Source organism: Carassius auratus, unplaced genomic scaffold (assembly GCF_003368295.1).
Source record: "Carassius auratus strain Wakin unplaced genomic scaffold, ASM336829v1 scaf_tig00034062, whole genome shotgun sequence".
In the NCBI taxonomy this organism is placed as follows: domain Eukaryota; kingdom Metazoa; phylum Chordata; class Actinopteri; order Cypriniformes; family Cyprinidae; genus Carassius; species Carassius auratus.
The window spans coordinates 91,342-98,247 of record NW_020526121.1 but is presented as its reverse complement, the minus strand read 5'-3'; the positions used below and the strand labels follow the sequence as shown (position 1 = coordinate 98,247).

At 41.8% G+C, this 6,906-nt stretch overlaps 1 long non-coding RNA gene across 1 annotated transcript; it reads right to left on the bottom strand.

The window, feature by feature from the left end:
* Positions 1-5,912: 5,912 nt before the first annotated feature.
* On the bottom strand, positions 5,913-6,456 carry LOC113081373 (uncharacterized). Its single transcript, XR_003282166.1, has 2 exons — positions 6,417-6,456; positions 5,913-6,274 (listed from the first exon to the last, which is right to left on the bottom strand). It is a non-coding gene; the product is annotated as an uncharacterized LOC113081373 (long non-coding RNA).
* Positions 6,457-6,906: the final 450 nt, after the last annotated feature.

Here is a 6,906-nt window from a genome sequence, read left to right as displayed (position 1 = left end):
AGACATATTGCTTTAATTTGATAGCAACTTTAGTGTAAAATATATTTGATAATATATACATTTTATATAAAATAAATGCTTAGAACAGTACACTTGATTTACAGTAAATTTAAACTTTTATAAGTTTTTCATACGTTTCATCAGCAATATTAATCAGACCAAATTTAGGTCTGTATTTCAAAGCATTCTTGTATTATAAACATTTAAGTTTGGATTGGAATCAAAAATGGGGTGACAGTTAAGGGTTTAAGTAAAACCTGTTCTTCCTTATGAACAATAAGCCAAATGGCTTTGCGTCGCAGGAAGTGCTCAGGACCAGGAAAGAGATCTCGGATATCATCCCGTGAGAGAGTTGGTAAAATTTATAACAAGACCAGTTTCGATCACACGATTAACAGGGCTATGTCGATCACTACAGCCTTGTTCATACGAGAAGCGGACACAATGTTTTCATGTCCGACTTCTTCCCCAGTGGAAATGAGAATGTCTTCTACTGAGACGCTGTCCTCCGGTACGAACCTGAAACCATTTCGCTGAGACAACGACGGCATCTCCTTGTGAGACGCCATCTCACTGCGCCGTTTCTACAAGGTGCTCAAAGTAGCAAACTCCAGTCCATGCAGGAAAAATAGAAAAGAAAAAAAAAACACAAGTTTTAGAAAATAAGTGTTATTCACACAGCTCAGGTCTCACCCACCACCACTCTCAAACTTCTCCCATCATGCACTCTGAGAGAAAGAGAGAGAGAGAGAAAGAGAGGTTATTACACTTATTAAATTATGGGTAAAAATCTTTGACAGCATCATCAAACCAATTCTTCTATACGGTTGTGAGATCTGGAGCCCCAAATTTAAATTTAACTACACATCTTGGGATAAAAGACTCACTGAAATGTTCCACCTGGAGTTCTGCAAGAACATCCTGGGACTCCAGGGGAACATCCCTAGTCTCGGCTGCATCTTCTAGCAGAAATCCAGAAGAGAACAGCCAAGTTCTGGTTCCATCTATCAGACACACGGACAGATGATTACAATTACTCCACTCTTACTTACAGGATAGGACACCCAGAGACTGACCCCATGCACTATAATAATAATAATAATAATAATAATGCATTTTATTTCATGGCGCCTTTCAGAACACCCAAGGTCACCTTACAAGCAATATACAATTCACTGCATAAGACAAAACAAACAACAAACAAACAGCATATACATATAAAGTGGATTTAAGTCTCAATAAAATTTTTTATAAAAAAGCCTGTATAAAAAGATATGTCTTAAGACGCTTTGAAAAAGTCAACAAGCAATCGCTATTGTGAACATCAAGGGGAAGGGAGTTCCATAGGCGGGGGGCAACATAACTAAAAGATCTGGCACCCATAGTAGTAAGTCGAATCCGAGGTACAACAAGAGAAATTGAAGATGAAGATCTAAGTGCACGTGAAGGAGTATAAACCTGGAGAAGTTGAGTAAGGTATTGTGGTGCAAGATTATGAAGTGCCTTATAAGTGAGTAGCAAGATTTTGAATTCAACTCTATATTTTACTGGAAGCCAGTGCAATTGCTGGAGAACCGGAGAAATGTGATCAGTATAAGGTGTTCTAGAGAGAACACGAGCTGCAGAATTCTGAACCAATTGAAGCTTATGTAGCAGTTTGGAGGGAATACCTGTGAGAAGAGCATTGCAGTAGTCTATACGTGAGGTGACTAGTGCGTGAATGAGAACTGCAGTATTATTATTTGAAAGAAATGGACATAGACAATTAATATTGCGCAAATGGAAGTATGCAATCCGTGTGATATTATAAATCTGAGCTTTAAAAAATAGTGTGCTATCCATGATGACACCCAAACTTTTAACCTGAGAGGAAGGACAGATTGCAGTATTATCAATGTGTAAAGAGAAACAATTAGATTTAGACACAACAGATCTAGTGCCAACAAGCAGAGCCTCAGTTTTATTGCCATTTAATTTCAAGAAGTTCGCTGAAAGCCAGTCTTTAATTTCAGCTAAACAGCTTGACAAAGATGGCGGAGGAAAAGAACCGGTAGGTTTGGCAGACAGGTAAAGTTGGGTGTCATCCGCATAACAGTGAAAATTAATACCATATTTCCTTAAAATATTACCAAGAGGGAGCATATATATAATGAAGAGAAGCGGGCCCAAAACAGAACCTTGGGGAACACCAGTGGTGACTGTAGATATTCGTGAACTAAAACCTTTTAGTTGAATACGCTGACTGCGTCCAGATAGATATGAACTAAACCAAGACAGAGCAGTGCCAGTAATACCAATGGAGACTAATCTGTCAAGAAGTACGTTATGTGAGACAGTATCAAAGGCAGCGCTCAAGTCAAGGAGGACAAGTATAATTAAAAGCCCAGAGTCAGCTGCCAACAGTAGATCATTGGTTATTCTGACAAGAGCAGTCTCAGTTCTGTGGTGGGGACGAAAACCAGATTGGAATTGTTCATACAAGTTATTATTGGACAGATGTTCATGAATTTGAATTGCAATACACTTTTCAACTACCTTAGAGATGAATGGTAAATTTGAAATTGGACGAAAATTTTCAAAATCAAATGGATCACCCCCTGGTTTCTTAAGTATGGGTGTAATAATAGCAGATTTAAGAGATGGAGATACAAAACCAGAACCAAGTGAAGCATGAACGATTTTAGTTATCAACGGCAAAAGGGCTGGCAAACAAGCTTTAACTAAAGGAGTTGGTAGAGGGTCTAATTGACAAGTCGAAGATTTAGATTTACCTATCAGACCCACTTTCTCTGAAGTAGTTGGTAGTGTAAAGTTAGAGAAGACAGAATGGGGAGGTGTGTGAGTGATAGACTGACAGGAGTCATTGTGAAGAGTACCAGTAAGTAATTGCCGATGTACATTTTCAACCTTAGATGTAAAAAAAGTCAAAAAGCGATCACATAAGTCAGTGGAATACATATCAGATGGCAAAGAATCAGGTGGTTTCAGAATATTGTTTACCACCGAGAAAAGTGACCTAGAGTTCCCATTGCTAAATCCAATTACATTGGAGTAGTAATCGGATTTAGCTGTAGTCAGTGCATTTTTATAATTTTGAATATGTTCAGCATACATGTTTTTATGAACGGTAAGGCCAGACCTGACGTACAGCCGCTCTAACCTACGGCCTTTAGTTTTAAGTTCACGCAGTTCAGGTGTAAACCAAGGAGCTGAATGCACAAATGAAACCCTTCGCATTTTCACGGGTGCGAATTCATCTAAAAGCATGTTCAGTCCATCATTGTAATATTTTACCAGTTCATCAACAGTAGTGAAATCAGATTTACTGGAAAAGATGGCAAGTTCATCAGCAAGAGTAGGCAAATCAATGTTCTTAATATTCCGAAATGTAATCGGGCGACACAGGTTTACCTTAAAAATGGCCAGTTTGGCACAGAATGAGACCAGAAAGTGATCTGACATGGATAGATCAGAAACAGTACAATTAAAAGGTGTTATACCAGAACAGAAAACAAGATCAAGAGTATGCCCCTTAGTATGAGTGGGCAGTGTGTTAAATTGTTGTATACCAAAGCAATCCAAACATGACAAAAATTCGCTTGTAAATGCATTACTGACATTATCTGTATGAATGTCAAATCACCCAGAAGGATAACATTTGAAGATATGGAACATAGATAATTCAAGAGTTCAGATAATTCAGTTAAAAAGGCATTATTGCTCTTGGGGGGGCGGTAGATAGTTATGAGAATGGTTGGAATCGCACCATTGATTTTTATGGCAATTGACTCAAAAGAAGAATATGTAGATAGAGTTAACTGAGATACTTTCAATTTCTCTTTATAAAGTATTGCTAGCCCCCCTCCCCTTCCCGTATCACGAGATTTACAAACATAACTATATCCTGGGGGAACACACTCGTTTAGATGGAAAAAGTCGTCTGGTTTCTGCCATGTCTCAGTTAGACAGAGAAAGTCAAACTCACGGTCAGACAGTAGATCGTACACCAGGGGTCCTTTAGTGGAAAGCGATCGTATGTTAAGTAATCCAAAGAAAAAATTGTTTTTACCAGAATCGTTGCCAACCGATCTGGCCGGGTTGATTAATACACTGCGATTGACAGTCCGTGTAAGCCTCCTAGGCGGGCGTGGTTTAGATGACCAAAAGGACCGTATTTGACATGAGCCATCGGTGTTATAACTCCGCCGAGACTCGCGATGTATATATTTCCGACGTGAAATGTACAAAATATCCAAGGGAAGATGTGGAGCTGACAGAAGATTAAAAGGATGCAAACGGAGCTGAGTAAGTTCCGCCGCCGAAAACTGGAGCATCGCCCATGCTACCGAGTGGTATATTGCAGAAAGAACGACCCAGATGTAGTTCATCCGCACCAGTAGCTCAGTGATCATCATAGTGGAACCGCGTGCCGGCGAAAGAACACTTAGTAACCGGCAGTCAATCGGCTGGAGATGTGACCGTAAGTCGATCGGCAACCGCATAAAGCATCAACAGTCATAGGTACAAAAGGTAGATCAACCAGCGTACAAACCCGCCGAATCGGCGTGGAAACAGTTCAGTTCAGACTCCTTAAAATGATTTAATAACAGGTCATAGATGCATCCATGCATTCATAAGTGCAGGACGATTTTGAAGCGCTAAAAGGTTTAAAATTCCCTCCCTGAGCAGCGGCAGCTAACAGCGCCAGCGTTCCACCTATTTAGTGGAAAACACCAAATCCGCTCTTGTTTTTGTGACATATCAGGACACAACTCTGTATAATGACATGGGTATGACACAGGTATTACAAGGAGAGGGTGACTTATGATGACATAACCCATGTCCCCATTTTTCAAAATGCTTATAAATCATACAGAATAAGTTTTTTTTTAGAAAAATAACTTTTACTTTTTGAGAAAGTAAAAATGCACAAAGTTTCCTGTGAGGTGTAGGGTTGGTGTGGGGACATAGAAAATGCAGTTTGTACAGTATAAAAACCATAACACCTATGGGATGAACCGCAGGGACACCACTTCACCTCTGACCGGAGGAAGCCCACGACAGGTTCTGTGTTCCCCCCTGGACAACAGCGCATGAACAGGCCTGAAGCCCCCTCACCTTCTCATCAGCAGGAGCAGGAGCCGGAGCCGGGCAGCCGGAGCTACACTGAAGCAGCCAGCAGATCACTGACCCCCTGCAGCCCCAGCACAGCCCCCAGCCAGCCGACCTCATAGCCCTGCAGAGACCTCAACAACATCCAGCACATGCTGACTCTGCTGTGCTCACACCTCATGGGTTAGTGACTCACAACACCAAAAAAATAAATGAAAAAAAATAAATTGAGAATGAAAAAGAAAAGAAAAGAATGAAAAGAAATTAAAATGTATGTGTGTGTGTGTGTAAATGTGTTTTATTTCTACTTATTTCAAATGAGACTCTTAGAAACCGATTTATTATTCTTGAAAAAAAAAAGATATATATAATATTTATGATATCTTTGTACATTTTTCTTTACCTAATTTATACATTTAACTTATTTTCTTGGATCATAATATTAAATATATTCTTCTTTGGGGAAGTCGTGGCCTAATGGTTAGAGGGTTGGACTCCCAATCGAAGGGTTGTGAGTTCTAGTCTTGGGCCGGACGGAATTGTGGGTGGGGGGAGTGCATGAACAGCTCTGTCTCCACCTTCAATACCACGACTTAGGTGCCCTTGAGCAAGGCATCGAACCCCCAACTGCTCCCCGGGCGCCGCAGCATAAATGGCTGCCCACTGCTCCGGGTGTGTGCTCACAGTGTGTGTGTCACAGGTCGGAGCGGACCACAGATGTTGCAAGTCACGCCCCTTCCTAGTTTCCACCCCGAGGAGGTCTCAAAGCAACCCCAATGACCAGACAGACCAAGCGTAAGTAATATTAAAACAACTTTATTTAAATTAATTAAAATAATTCAGGGAGGGGGAGGTAAATCTTAAAATTATCGTCTCTGTTCAGCAGGAGGAGAAAGGGGCCGGAGAGGACTATGCGGCGAGGGTTAGTATGTCCCTTTGGGCTTTTGTTGACTCGTGGCGCCCTTCTTTTCTCCTGAAGGCAGAGTGAAACACACAATGAGTAATCGATCCGGTGAGAGTGGCTACCTGTTACTTGGGTCCATACGACTGGCTGATAAACGACTTGTTCCTCCGATCTCTTCGTACAGGGTGCTCGGGCGGCGCCTCCCCTTCTGCACACTCCGAGGTGAGCGCCAACCCGCGACACAGAACTCCAATGGCACTGCAAGAGAGAGGTCACTCAAACTGCGGGGGACAACACAGGTAGGTACTTCACAGGCAACTGGGGCTCTATTCTCACTTTAGTGATTCGTAGCAATGGACAAAGGTAAGTATTCCACAGGCAACTGGGGCTCTATTCTCACTTTAGTGATTCGTAGCAATGGACAAAGGTAAGTATTCCACAGGCAACTGGGGCTCTATTCTCACTTTAGTGATTCGCAGCAATGGACAAAGGTAGGTATTTCACAGGCAACTGGTGCTCTATTCTCCCTTTAGTGATTCGTAGCAATGGACAAAGGTAAGTATTCCACAGGCAACTGGGGCTCTATTCTCACTTTAGTGATTCGCAGCAATGGACAAAGGTAAGTATTCCACAGGCAACTGGGGCTCTATTCTCACTTTAGTGATTCGCAACAATGGACAAAGGTAAGTATTCCACAGGCAACTGGGGCTCTAATTCTCCTAGAATACTTCTCCTGGGCGGTGGGCTTATGGTGAAATACTGCGATACAGTAAGTAGATGAACTGTCAGACCTGGAGTAGTAAGTCGTCGTAGCGCAGGCCTCCACAGGGATTTCCTGTGCGTCGGGGAAAGTTAAACACTGTCGCACCGGGCCGAACGCTTCCCTCTCC